This window comes from Lepeophtheirus salmonis, chromosome 9 (assembly GCF_016086655.4).
Source record: "Lepeophtheirus salmonis chromosome 9, UVic_Lsal_1.4, whole genome shotgun sequence".
NCBI classification, from domain to species: Eukaryota; Metazoa; Arthropoda; class Copepoda; order Siphonostomatoida; family Caligidae; genus Lepeophtheirus; species Lepeophtheirus salmonis.
In genome coordinates, this window is record NC_052139.2 from 3,154,247 (window position 1) to 3,169,552 (window position 15,306).

The following is a 15,306-nucleotide window of genomic DNA, read 5'->3' on the forward strand; positions in this document are numbered from 1 at the left end:
TGTTTGTAGTTTCTGCAAAGAGACAGTAGTTGCTAGGAGTCAACTGAGGAGAGAAAGGTAAATGCTAAAACAATTCAAAGTTCAATTAATGTAGTTTTGCCATTTTTTGATTGACTTGTGACCGGTGCGTTATCTTGATGAAACAACCATTTCCTCTCTTTCAAAGAGGTCGTATTTAAACGATTTCGTTCTTCAAACGCTCTAATAATGGTTTATAATATTCATTGATGATAGTATTTCTCTTCTAATGGTATTTCATGAAAATTATGCCATTTGCATTAGAGGTAATTACTTTTCCGGCTGATTGTGGGATGAAGTCCGCCAGGTGTTGTCCATTCAGATTATGATTGTTTTTATTTATAGAATGAAGTACTGGATCCATTGTTCATCCATTGCCGCATGCCTACACGCTAGAATGCCGGTTTGTTACGTTTAAACATGGTCAAGCACTGCTCAGAATCATTCGAAGTTTTTGTGTTTGGTAAACAGTGAGCAAACGAGTCAACCACTTTAAACAAGGCTTTCTTAAGGACAAATGCTCATGAAATATAAAAACAAAACGTTCTTTTGATATGTTTACGATGTCATCTAGCATATACAAGAATTCAATTTCCGAAAATACAAAACTTGTGTGGATTTTGTTCTTCTGTTATTACCACCTCATTCGGGCACTACGTTCCAATTTATTAGTGTACCTACAAAAACTTTTGAAGCAAACCAACGCTTTATTGTTGTTTCTCATGAAACAACCGAATAACCCCCCCCACCCCACCCCACTTACACTTTTTAACCCATTGCTTAGATTTAAGATTTTCCCATCAAGAAAATAACAGATTGTCAGGAAATTTTGACAGCTGTTTTTTGAAAGTTGATACGAATTGAAAATAAGGTGAATTTAAAAAGAATAGAACCATCTATGTTTAAAGGCTGGGTATTTTTTATCTATGCGCTATATAAATTATATTCTGATTAAATAAATTAATTTTGCAGAATGTAGTATTGGTTGTTACATTAGCATTTTCCTTATTATCTGTTAATAATATTAATATGAATGCACCCTTATCGTAATTTAATTAAGATTGAATATACATATATGTACACAGCCGTGCTTTTCTTTTTTATTTGATTCATATTTATAATGAATCATAGAGAGGGGAAAAGATCATGACGATATTTGGATCTCATAACAGCTTTCTATTTCTTTATTTCCTTCTCTCTCTCCATTTCTAAGTTGTTATGATTAATATGATTTCTACTCTCTTTTACCATATATATATGTATATACCCTCATGATGTTTCTACTATTGCGCTAGAATAATTTTCATTTATACATACATACTACATATATATTGAACTGATTTGGAATGAAACGTTCCGCTTGTCAATTTGTGAGGAATAATAATATACATAATACGATGTTCCATTTATATTAAAAGAGGAAATATGAATGTATGTAATAGAACGGTTTGATTAAACGTTTTGTCCAATTTCGATTAGGTATGGTGATGAAAAATTGTCATATAATATAAGAATTAACTAAAATAAAATTCCATTGCCTTTCGAGCTCATCTTTAAGTTGCACATTTTCATCAAATTTTGAAAACAAGACACAAACTTTTTACATAGTGAATATAGATATATTACGAATGGAAAATTGCCATAGAAAAAATTGTCAATCTATGATAAATATCTGGGAGAAATTACCAGTGAAAAAATGCAATCGGGAACATTTCCAGTCATTTATTAGCAAAGATCTAAATGCCAGGGCAACCATTGAGGTTAAAAACCACTGACTCCACATAACAAAGTATTCATACCCCCTCTAAATGATTCAGGGAGAACCCTGAACTTATGGGTTCTATAAGACTATTATAGGGACACCATACCGTCTAAAAACGATTGTTGCTACTTTAAGAAGTAAATACCTCTTTTTAAATGCTCCAAAATAAACTTCTGGCCCATGGGTTGATTAAGACTACGACAGGGCAACCAACTGCATTAAAAGCCACCACCAACCCATCACAAAACATTTTGCCCCCCTCAAATACTTGCAAATGAATACAAGCCAATGTCTTTTAATCTGTTTGGTTTTCTTACCGTAGCCTTCATCAATCCATGGTTTAGGATTCATTGTGAAGCATTTGGAGGGGGCCAAATTGCATTTTAACCTGCTTGGTAGGCCTATCAATGTATAAAACAAGTTTTTGCCGAGATATTGTGATTTTGTTTGTAAACGAGCAATATTCTCCATGGCAATTTATTATAATGGAAATTTTCTCCAAGGGAATTTGCTACAACCGATGCCAAAAGAATATTTATATTTATTTTGCATAAAATAATTTTGATAAACACTTTTTTAATTATATAAAGTGTTAAAAAAGTTTCTTATAAAACGTTTCTATATACCAAAAAAAAGGTAAGAAAATTTGATGATCTGCGTATAGTGTGCATCTTTTTTTTGCACCTTATGAAACAAAAAAAAAATTTATTGCTTAAAACGAAAGCTTTTGAAAAAGAATAAAAATAAATGAACTATTTTTTGATAGATTTTGAAGTTGATTGAAAATCTTTTTAACTAATTAATTTTAAATGATGATTAATGGTGTATTTCAACAAACATTGACGAGATAATAACTAATAAACTTATCCTCCTTTCAAAATTTTCCGAAATAGTCGCAATCAAAAAAAAAAAAAATCAAACCAAACCAGTATGTACCCATATGCATAGATTACGATGTAGGTTATTCATTAAGAACCTTTGATAATGTATAAATGAAATGGAACTATTATACATTTTATATATAAATTTGTTAAAACCATTTTCTGAAACTTTTTTGATTTGCTTTCTTTTTCATCATTCTATAAGGTTTTTATTTTTGGTAGATTTATGACTTTTAATGATACTCATTTCCTTATTTTTCATCTCTGTATTTCGAGGCAAAAAGCACAACGGAATAACATAAAATGGCGTTTTTCCGGATTACAAATAGCTTTTTCTTCTCTTTGATTATTTGCTATTTTTCTCTCTTTTCTTAACGTCATTTCCGATACCCGTCGGAAGTCATAAACAATCCTGAAAAATAGAAGGAAAAAAACATCATTTATATTGGATCCCTTTTTATATTTATATGTTTTCCTCCCGATTCTCGCTTTGTCTTATTTTTCGAATGGATGAATCAAATGTGAATGCTTTGTACTAAATATGTCAGAGCTGGGGAATAGTGCTCAAGATACACTAAAATATGGTTTACCACATTATCCATGTCTATACACTTATGTGTGTATAGACAATTGTTTTCTGAAAAACTGTCCTCATTGTAATCTTCAAAGCTCAACAACTTTCCCTATTGAAATGAAGTTTTGTATATTAGAATGTGTCTTGTTTGTAGGAGGGAAATTTCCATGATAAATGAAATTTTGGAAGCACAAAAATTAATTACAAGGTATTTTTTCTTGTCGAAATAAGAAACATTAAAAATTTTACTTAGCACAACCAATTTATTTTGATAGGGAGAGTTTGTTGAGTTTTGAAGATTATATTATGCATAGGTCTATAAAAAAAAATTCGTTTACAGGCATAATAGAGGTCAGAACTTACCTTCACTAATATGAAACTGCAATTTCAGACTTATTTGGATTTCGGAGTTACCAATTTAGGATCAAAATTTGACTCAGACTTTGCGAAATATGATTCCTTCTTAAAAAGGTTCAAAAGTCGCAAGCATCCTCCTATATTTTCAAATATTACGCAAACGCTATTCGTTTGTTTGTATTATTTAATTTTTATATTGATGATGACTTCATCAGAACTGTAAACTTAACACATTATTTGAAAATTTAGAGGCTTAACATACAAAACACGTTTATTTTCCTTCAAGATTTGCTTTTTTTAAATTATGATTATTATTTATATATTTTATTTATTCGCTTTATGAGGTGTAGTCCCCATAACACTTTTCAAAGTAACTGCTTATCTTAAATGATATTTTTCCAATCAAGAAACAATGTAAAATTTAAGTAGCATTACTTTAGAGCTAACAAAAGTAGCTTCACACTAAGCAAAATAACTCACACAAAGAAGAACATATCATTATGAAATTTTAACATACGTCTTTTAAAGCTTGATACTATTTGAAAATGAGGTGAAAAATAGTGCCATTTATAAGTGAAGCCCATGAAGTTTCACTTTTCTAGACTTAAGTTGCAATTAAGTCTTATTATATTTTTACTTAAGACTAGACTAGACTTCCATGTGAAAAAACTTTATATTTGAATGAACTAAAAACTTCAATCCTGATTCAAACTTGAAGTTAAAGATAAAAACATAAGACTCACATACATGATTTATTTTAAATTACATATTAATATAAGCCATTACTGTTTTTATATGATTGAATTTTGATATTGATAATTACTAAGTCAGAGTTGAGGAGAAGACGTACATAGGACTCGGGCACAAATTGTATTCAAGTCATATTTAGAGAAGTGAAAATGATCACATTTCTTGCTTGCAAAGTTACAATTGCACAAATTAAGAGGAGGGGTCAGTTCTTACACACCGAATGCACTCATTTCCCCTTCACTAATCATATTAAACTGCGATTAACAACTTTACTCAGAGATTATAACTGGAAGACTTTAATCGGACCTATAAAAAAAAATATTTCTTTAACACTTCAGTGTCAGAGTATTTGAAATTTTTTACCTTATTTACTTGATAAACATTCAATATCACTTTTCTTCTAGCACAATAAAAAGGTCTACTTTATAGATTTTATGTACAAATTGCATATTTTTATGTATATAAGCAAATTATAGAAGATAAAATTTATTCGTCACATAACGCCGTTTTAAGTTACAATATCTGTTTATCAAATTACGTAATAGTTGATGTTGTCATTTCAGTTAAATCTATTAGAATAGCTTATTTAATATTTATTTATTTAGGAGTATCATAAGTGGTAGTATTTGAAGTCGGTTCGGACAATTTTACAACTATATTTCGCTATAGATTTGGATCTCAGATCTTAGACCCATAATTAATCGTTTACAAGTCGTAAACCGACTTTTTTGTCCTCAATATATATATTGTTTTTTTCGGTCTGAATCAATAAACAGAATTTCTCTACATTTCTCATTTTGGGTTGTACAAATATATAATTTATGTAACACATTTAACCTGATATAAGGTTATTGTCGGTCAATAATCTCAATTTTGAAACACAAATGACGTCATCAACAATTATTCTATAGAGTTGGGCTAGCCGAATTTTAAATGAAACATATTTTTTTTTTGTAAAACTCATACGGATTAAATTTTTCTTCAGATCCCATCAAGACTACTTTTTTCTTACGGACCAATCTTCCATAACGGACGGAAATATTTAGATCCACTAGAAATCATAGTGGTCTCAGGGCTCGGTAGTATTTTCACACTGAAACCTAACAATAATATCAACCCACTAAAAAGAAGTTAATTAAAGCATCATCCTCGTCATAAAAATGGTAATTATTTCATCTCATTTTTGTACTATCTACTTCTAAAAGTTAGAACTTGTACAAAATTGCATCTTCTACACAAATTTATAAGAAATAGTAAAAATAAATCCATTATTTATTATAGATTTTTTTCTGGATAATATTTATCTCCTTGGGGTTCAAAAAGCACTCACATGACAGTCAGATTCGTCCATTTCCATTATTTTATCCATATTTTCGACAATAAGCCGTCAATAGCATAGTGCATCTTTGACATCAAAGTTATAGGAACGAAATGGACGAAACCAAATTTGCTCATGACTGGCTTTGACAGTACTAGGACCATCAACACTATTCACATTTTCACCGCCTGGGTTTCATTTTCCTCTATACGTAATAAAAACTACATCTATTAAATTATAGACATTTTTCCCAATTTCCTTTGTATACAAATAGAACTATCTTGTCATTTTAACCAAATGTTAATAAATTTAAAAAAAAAAAGTTTATTATTATTCTGAAACCAAAAAAGTTAATTTCACAGCAAACATGGTAGGTTTTTTTTTTTTTGCACTATTGTAAGATTGTCTTGTGTGTTAAGTACCCAATTGTCGAGAAATTCCATTTAAAATGGAAAATTAAGAATCGATATAGTTTTCGCTCTACATAATTAAAGGTACTTAAAGGTTTTTGTTCTACATTGAATAAATTACATCCGCAGGATGGGATATATAATCCATTTTTGTCAAACTTTGATCACAAAAATGGATTAAGTCAAATCTTGTTAGGACTTAGAAATCCATTTATTTTATTAGATGGTAGATGAGAAAGGACAGTTTTTGCAAAGGAAAAATAAATCAAATGCACGTGTATGAAAAATTAAGGCATTCAATCCTATTATATTAAATAAATTCATCAATATCAATTTTAAAGCAACATTGAGAAAAAAGACAAACAAAACACGCATAGGGGGAATTGACATCCAGGATAAGTTGTGCATTTCAATAAATTGATAAATATGACAGCATTCTTTATCTTTCCACAAAACTTTTTTTTCGCAATGCAAAGGGGGATAAGTGCACATTTTATTTATTTATTGTCATTGCACAAGATTTGCACGCATACGCTGTCAAATATCACAAAATAATAAGAACAAAGAAATTATAGTTAAATGTATCTTTGAACGAATGTTTGTACAATGTACATTGTACAAACATAAAATGTGACTTTATTATTACCCACTACCACACATACAGAACACGAGGACATCTCTTTATGGGGTAAAAAGGAAAGAGTGGAGTGATTAAGAGAAACGGAAGTGGGGATTCATTAATCTTAAGGGATAACCAGTAAACGATGAGACTCTGCAGCATGTTAGACAAATGAGAATATGGGCGCGTGAGTGAGGGACAAAGACTGCTTCCGGTACATGGGGTGTGTACATATATTTACAGGGTGGGGATTTTAAATCCGCCAAATTTAATGATAATATATATATTACAATTATTTTTCCAAAATTAAATCAGCAATTCAAAAATCTTTTTCTCTCTATCTCGAAGTAAATCACCCAAACTAATCACCTTCAACCTGGCTCTGAACCTGGAATAGGCCTTAATAAGAAAATCCTTCTCGATGTTGGCCAATTCTTTGAGAATAGAAGCCCACAAGGAGTTAAATGCACGTTTTTTTTAATCTCTCTCTCTCTCAAAGACAAAGTTCAGATCTGGCAAGCTAGGAGCCAAATTTCCTTTGTGTTGAAGTGTACAAAGATAAATGAACAGTCTACAATGTTTGTTCTTTTCTGTCAAAACGATTGTGAGACTTCCTTGCAGGTCTTCCTGGTCCATCCGACTCCTTGAAATCCTTGGCAACACCATAAACAGTTCAATTGAGCAGATTTATAAACTCATTGATCTGGTTTGGCGTGCGCCCGGCACAGAGTGACATAATATTGGCTTCACGGCGATTGTATTCGGAGGAAATCTCCAGGATTGTATGTTTTTGATACAATTTTGTTAGTTCAATATGATGACCATCCTTTCATAAACATAGAAAACTGGGTTGTCAAGCTATTGAGATTTAAACTTGTTTCAGATTTTAAATCCTCACCCTCTACATCCATAAATGAGTTTATGTCATATATTTTAATTACAAAGTTTTTTTGATAAAAGAAAACAAAAAAGAAATATAAATTACATCCATATACTTATTCGTTCCTTCCTTAATTTAAATCTCAATTATCATTATTTAAATGAAAAGGTACGGAAAGACCTTATTACAATTTTAGAGAAGGGGGAAAAGGGGGAAGATGAGAGGGGAAAAAGAATAAGAAGATGTAATTTTCATTAGTACTTTTATTAGAGAATGTATAAGACATTTTATTTTTAGAAAGCTCCTGAATACATAAAAGATTTTTTCCTTGTTTATTATTTAATGCTATTTTTATAAAAAATAATGATAATAGAAAGATACCAGATTTTCTTTATATCCTTTTCATATGTGCTGACATTTAGTCAAAAAATTTAGTGGCATTAAATAAGAGAAAAATACATTGTAAATAATACAAATAAATTGCAAACGTTTATATTGAGAAAAAATGACTCCTCAAGCTACTTGAAGTTGCATTAAATTATAATTAAAATCACGAAATAAAAAAATCTACATTTACACTTAAAACAAAAATAAAACAAATCTCACAGTTTTGTAATTTTACATAGATATTTTGTAAAATACTGTTCCATTGAAATAGAAAACTATTCAAAAGAAAGAACTTGTCATAACTCAAATATTTATTCTAGAGTATTAACATTAAAAACTCAATTATTTTATAATCAAGAATGATAAATTCCAACTTTTAAAATCCAATGGATGTAATAAGTTCATTTCAAGAGTCTAAATATTTCTAATTTTAAGTATTCTCATTAAATATTACACGCCTAGAATGAATTATAAAAGATAATACTAATATTTGTAGTTTTGAAGTAACGATAATATGCCCTCAGCTCTAGAATTGTTGGCATGTAAAAGTGATATTGAGATCTAATTTTTGTTTGGTAAATTTCAAAACAATAAGCAACTATAGATGTAATATCAATTTTATTAATAACAATTTGTTAAGTCAACTTATACTATGAATAAAATTGGCGCAATAGGTATTTTTGATTTATAAAAATAACGTTTATAGGTATAATGGAAATAAAATTCAGTTTTATTAAAATATATATTTCAACTTATCCATTAAACTAATAAATAAAGACAAAATAGTAATAAAAATAGCATAATTAATGTCATTTAAGATTAGAGTTTTATAAAAAATTTCGTAAGAAGCTTTTTATTTTTATATTTTCACTTTAAGTTGTAATTTTCCAATAATTGGTCACAAATAGTTACACAAATTAAGTATTTATAATATTACTATTATTTCATCTAATCAAAAAATTGTTTTTGAAGACCATATTTATCATGTACATTTCATTTTTTGGATTAACTGTGAATCGGACCTATCTACATATGAATTCAAGAGAATAACTTCTCCTGAGTGCGTTATTCCCTGAGCTAGACACTTTAACTTATGATTAAATATTTTTTTGCCCGTAATAGCATGAGCCAACCTAATTTTTAGATACTTTTGACTTTAAACACTAACTTATTTCCCAATACTTAACCAATAAAATTTATTTTACTCTTATCTTTATCCTTAAATAAATATTTTTATTAAATATCAAGTATTATTTGTGTCTTAAAAAAATAATTAACGAACATGAAAAGTTATGTTCTAAGGTTTTAATTATAGAATATCTCAGGATTAAGTCTACTCGCAATGCTTAAAGCGTCATAGTTAATGATTCTATAAATATTTGTAATTTGTAACAAATATTTTGGAAACAAAATGCTTAACCCCAATATATATATATATGTTTCATTTCCTAATAATTTTTATTTATAATCAATAAGTTAAATTAATTAAAATATTTAATAGTCAAAATGTAATTTTTATAATAAGAGAAAATTCTCCATGGTATTCTCAAATCATTAACAAATTAAGTTTTTTTTGTGAGGTATCAATTTGCTAATTTTCTTATTCTGTATTTATTATTGTTCTGAAAATTGATTGTTTTCATAATTAGCTTTTTCTTATTTGTGTGAGTACAATAAAGATAAATATCTTTGTGGAAGACAACATACCTAATAGTTATAAAATAATTTCAAGTCTTTTATTTTTTGAGAAGAAAAGGCAGAGTGATATAATGAAATGTGTTCTATGTTTAATTATTTTATGTTAAAAACTATTTATTTTTTTAACAAATCCTCAATTAATTCATGCTTATAACAACCTAGTTGTATAACCCACGAGTCCAAATTTGCCCACCCATGATAAATTTATTAGGTGAATATTCAAATATGCTTATTTTTTGTACACATAAATTCATTGACAGGTAGTAATTGTCAATTGAATACTTATATATTTCCCCTTTCACTTCAAAATAGTAATTGTGAATAGTACGAGAAAAAAAAGTGTAAATTATAGTCTGTGTGGGGTTGGAACTTCTCCTTCTAATATTTAATTGCAAGGATCCTTATATTTTTTGTCTTTCTCCCAATATTAAAACGTTTCCTACATTTCTGCCTCTTTTTTATTCTCTTAAAAAGGAGTGGGCTATAATTGCTTATTAACTTTAAAACTTTAATAAACTTTAAATATAGTACTTCAAAAAAGTTATAACAAATGTGATGTGAATCAATAATTACTCATTATTAAACTTTTTAAATCCAAAGAAGTTCAAGTACCTCTGGTAGGATGTATTCAAAAACCATTATTAATTTGTCAAACTACATCATTCTTTTAAATAGTGAATATAGTGTAATTGTTGACTTTCCTGAAAACAATGACTAATTGATATATATATCCTTTAGAAATTTATACTATTAAAGAATGTATTGTTCTATAATCACTTGTAAATGAATAATAAATAAATAGTTTTAATAGATCAAAATTAAATGAAAAAGGTTGAACAAAATCAGAGTAGTAGGGGGCACAACATATAGCGATTGGATGAGTTCATGAGTTCCTTGGTAGACAATATTGAGGTGAATCATCAGATCTCAATGCTCAAGCTCACAAAAATGAGTTCATGAGTTCCATGGTTGACAGTATTGAGCTGAATCATCAGATCTCAATGCTCAAGCTCACAAAAATCACAAAACGAAGGGAGAATCAGGAATGCCGTGAAAAATATGGTCTTCAATTATGAGTGGCTGCAGGAATCTGCCGTGGCCACAAGTCCAAGGACAACCAATCATAGTGCAGGGAACATTTAGCAAATTTCTGGGACTGGAAATTGTGGCCTCCTTCACAGCAGATCTGAGCCCACTTGATTATGGGATTTGGAGCGGAATTGAGGCAAAAGTAGGTAATGTCCCCCTCCCCCCCCCACAGAAATACTGTTGAGCTGAAGGTCTGGGATGACCATATCTGTTGAGTTTGTCATCAGAGTTTGCAAGGCCTTCTGAGCTCGTGCAATGGCTGCAATTAAGGCTTTAGGTGGTGGACATTTTGAATTTTAAGAAACAAAGGGGTGTTTTTTCATTAAATAATAAATTTTAAGGTCTTGTTAATGTTGTTCGCTATGATGCAATTCTGCTTATGTACATTGTCATGTTAATATTATTTGCCAAATTTTGAATATATAATTATACATAGAGATATATGATATCTTTTATTATATTTTTTTTGCGAACTCATGACTCCATCCACAAAAGAAATAGAGATACTTTGTGTGCGAAAAAAAAATAATTTTTGCAAATAATTTGACATATAATTATGATTATTATATAACCTAAAAATGAAATAACAAAAAAAACATGGGCAACTCATGGTGAATTTTTTTGGAAGTATTTATTAATGAGTACTAAGAAGAATGATTTGACGAAATGAGTGAAATTAAAATATCTCTATCTTGCAAGAAAAAAAATCCCTTATACTTGAGTAACAGTATATAGATATATGAATATTCATTTTATGTATGTATTTAACGTAGAAACAGAGTTTTGTTGAGCAAAATGATATGGGTCAAGCAAATGAACTTGTTAGAAGGGGTATATATATATATATATATCATATATGTAGAATCTAACTATTCATAAGTAATAAAATAACTGTAAATGTAATTTACAAATTTGTTTTTAATTTAATTTCCTGTTAGTATTTATGAATTTATTCTATTTATATGGAACATAACTTTAAAAGTGCTCTGAACATATCAACATGCAATTATTCATAGAAAAAGGATAAAGGGTTATATAATTTAGTTTAATCAATTTTCTTCTCTTGACAGCCTCTTTTTGGTATTTGGTCATATTGGAGACATAAACAACTTAATTGATCGGGATAAATACTCATTTTGTAAGCTTACAAGTTTTTTTGGATTTTTAAAGCCATTAGACAATTTTTTTCTCAAGATTATGTAAAAACAATTGTCTATTAAGTTTGATAACTATTGTAGATCAACACCACAGTTACATAAATAGGCATTAATTTGTTATGCAATCTTTGACGTCCATAAATACACTTCTAATCTTTATTTATAAAGCAAAGTTGGTATGTCTGTTTGTATTAATTTATACATGAAAAAGAGTGAGATATTACACTGTACATATATGGTTCTCCTTGATGTATAAAAAATGTCGAGTAACACTGAAGGTTGTTATTTTGGCCGACTCCTAATTACTCTGGTCAATGCCAGTTACTATTTTTATCAGGGGTAATATTAGTTCCAGTTCTTGAACGGCAAGAATATGGACGAAGATCCAACCGACACCAAATAATACTACTTAATGGGCTCGGTTCAAGAAATTGCGAAACATCATCTTGAAATACTATTTTTAAAGTATATGAATAAATTATGATTTAAAGTAAGTTCAATATATTTCCCTGCATAATGATCTACAAGAACAAAAAGTTTTATATTTTCTTCTGATATTTTTAATTTAGTCTGGACCAGTTTAAAAGAAAAATCCAGATCAATCTCAAAGAAAAAATCGGCGTGGATCTGTTTCATTTAAAATTCGGTCTAGACTGATTTTATCGATGATTTGTTTGTGGTGTCATGTATGCTTTGAAATTGGGAACATTGACGCAATAACATAGTAATATGAATTTAGATGTTTTGCCTAGTGTATATTTTACAGCTTTTAAATCAAGATAGGAGAGAAAATTGATTCATAGATTGAGAATAAAAAGAATTGGTCCACGATTTGAATACAATTAAATGACTGGAAAAAATCCATACTAGTGTCATCGGAGTCAGATTTCAAGGGCAAACAAATGGTTCCATCCTAACTTGGATTCTTTTTGAGCTATGAAAAGAGTTTGTTTCCACGAATAACACTAGATCAGATCCTAGAGGCCAAAAAGTGTACAATTAAAAGCATTATGCAGATTTCTTTCTTAAATAAAGTTTTGACATATTTTATGGTATATTTTAACAAAACTTAATTGAATTTTGAATCTGTTAATGGTACAAAATCTACTTCATCTTCATCTTAATTTATTTCGGAAATTAAGATAGCATCATTTAGAGATATATTTAAGTTCTTGTAACTAATAGGGTTTTAGAATAAAGAAATGATCAGCTTTTGTAGACAGGCAATTTAGCCTCACTTTAGTTATATTAGTTCAATTTAGCAATACATTAAAGAGGTACATCTCATTGTGATGTGTATTACAATTATTCAACTGTTGGTAATATTTGTCTCATTAGTGTAAAATTTTAGTTGGACTCATCAAACATTATGGGATATTCGTAAGGTGAAAAATATTGATTTTAATTAATATTGGAACTTAAATTTTGCCGAACGGTTATAATTACATCTTGAAGTTCAATGAAAACATGGTTAAAATTGGTTTTTTTACATTAAATTATGTATGGTTCTTGGAGTCCAATGTTGCACATGTGCAATATTAATTTTTCTGCCTAATTGTGAATTAATTAAACAAAATAAAAAAGGTATTAAATATTTTTGGACATAAGCAGACAAATGAATAAAATAAGTTTCTATATTTATAAGTATACCACAATTTTTAGCGTTCTTTCACTTTGAACAATTTAAGGGATTTACTATGTTTAAATTATTACTCAAATACTACATAAGAGCATAACCTTTATCTTTTAGATGGTAATTACCTAATAAAAGATATTTGAAACACGATATCACCACAAAACTTAAATTATCCATATTACGTATGTAATAAAACCCAATTTTCCCTTCTTTGCATCTCCATCAAATACCTATTAATTTTTAGAGGTATCTGGGTATTTGTAAAAAAATCTAAATTTTAATCATTCAACGTCTTAAAAAGTCTCTTTGTTGGAAGTATCACACCGTGAAAAAGAACAAAAAAAAAATGAACTTTAGTATCCCTATAAAGTCTAACATAAAAACCTTTTTAAATATCATTTCTCATCCTCCAAGGGAATCAAGAACAAAATTTGTTAACAGTTTCATTTTTTTTAATGATTAATAAATTAGACGATTTTTCTAGCCTAAAAAAAAGATAATAAATTAAAGTAAAGAATATCAAAAAAATTGCACATGGAATATTAATCGTAAAACGCACCTATTATTTTTTTTTTTTTTGCGATTCGTAATAATAAATTCAAAAATCATTCCATAACAATTTATAATATATATTTATCTTTGGTTTAAATTAACTTGAAGAAAATGGCTGCACTAAGAATTTTAATAGTAATAAATTCTTAGTATTGATAATTTTTTTTTTTTTTTTTTTGATGGTTCAATATTTTATGCACGACTGTTTTAAATACATAAATTTAGTTTTTCAAGCTTTTGTATTGTAATTTATAGTTTAATCATTTTGGGCATCGATACATCATACAGAGTTATTTTTTTCTATTTTCTATTATAGTAGTGGTCAAGACCACATTATCGAAGACCTATTAAAAGACCTATTAAAAAAAAGACCTTTGGTCGTAAAAACAACGATATCAATCATTGAGTATTTTATATATCATTTTTAGTTGATAACGGATAAGACAACCTTTCGACATACTGTTGTTTGTTTATTATTCAAGTCAAGAAGTACTAACAAATTTAAAGATTTGAACTAGATTCGAATTGCATACTACAGTGTTGTGTTTATATTCGTTCAAATGAAAAAGTAATTACGTCCTTTTTTGAGCTAAACATATCTTGTTAATTATTGATCACACAGGATAGTGATTTAAAGGTGTGAATGTATGCTACAAACGCTTTTTGGACAGGATTGTGATTTTACATTAAGTCGTGAATTATCGTGCGTCGATTATAGAGGTCTCGATGTAATTTTTTTGCCACATTTTACAACGCGATGAAAGCGACCAAATATATTTGTAATGTATACAAGGCTGATAATCTTACAGTTTGTATCGTACATCAGTGGTTCGAGCTATTTCGTTTTTGAGTATACAGTTGAAGTGAACGTTGTACAAAGTACTGGGAGTGTTGTCGTCAAAAATGTCTATAAAATCGTGGAAATATCGAGGGAGACCGTCGTTTTAGCAGTTGTAGTATCTTCCAGGAGCAGAACATGGATCATAAAACCATTATCAACCATTTCCAGGAAGCTAGATGCAAAGAGAAACTCGAATAGGAAAGGAATCGTTTGTCATCAAGACAACGCCAAGCAGCACACATTTCTGACGACGTGCCAGAAGCTCAGATGTGAAGTTCTTATTCATCCAACCTACAACTGGACCTGGCACAAAGTGTTTTCAACCTGTTCCTGTCTATAACCAACGCTTTTTGGGTACTAACTTATCCTCAATAGAG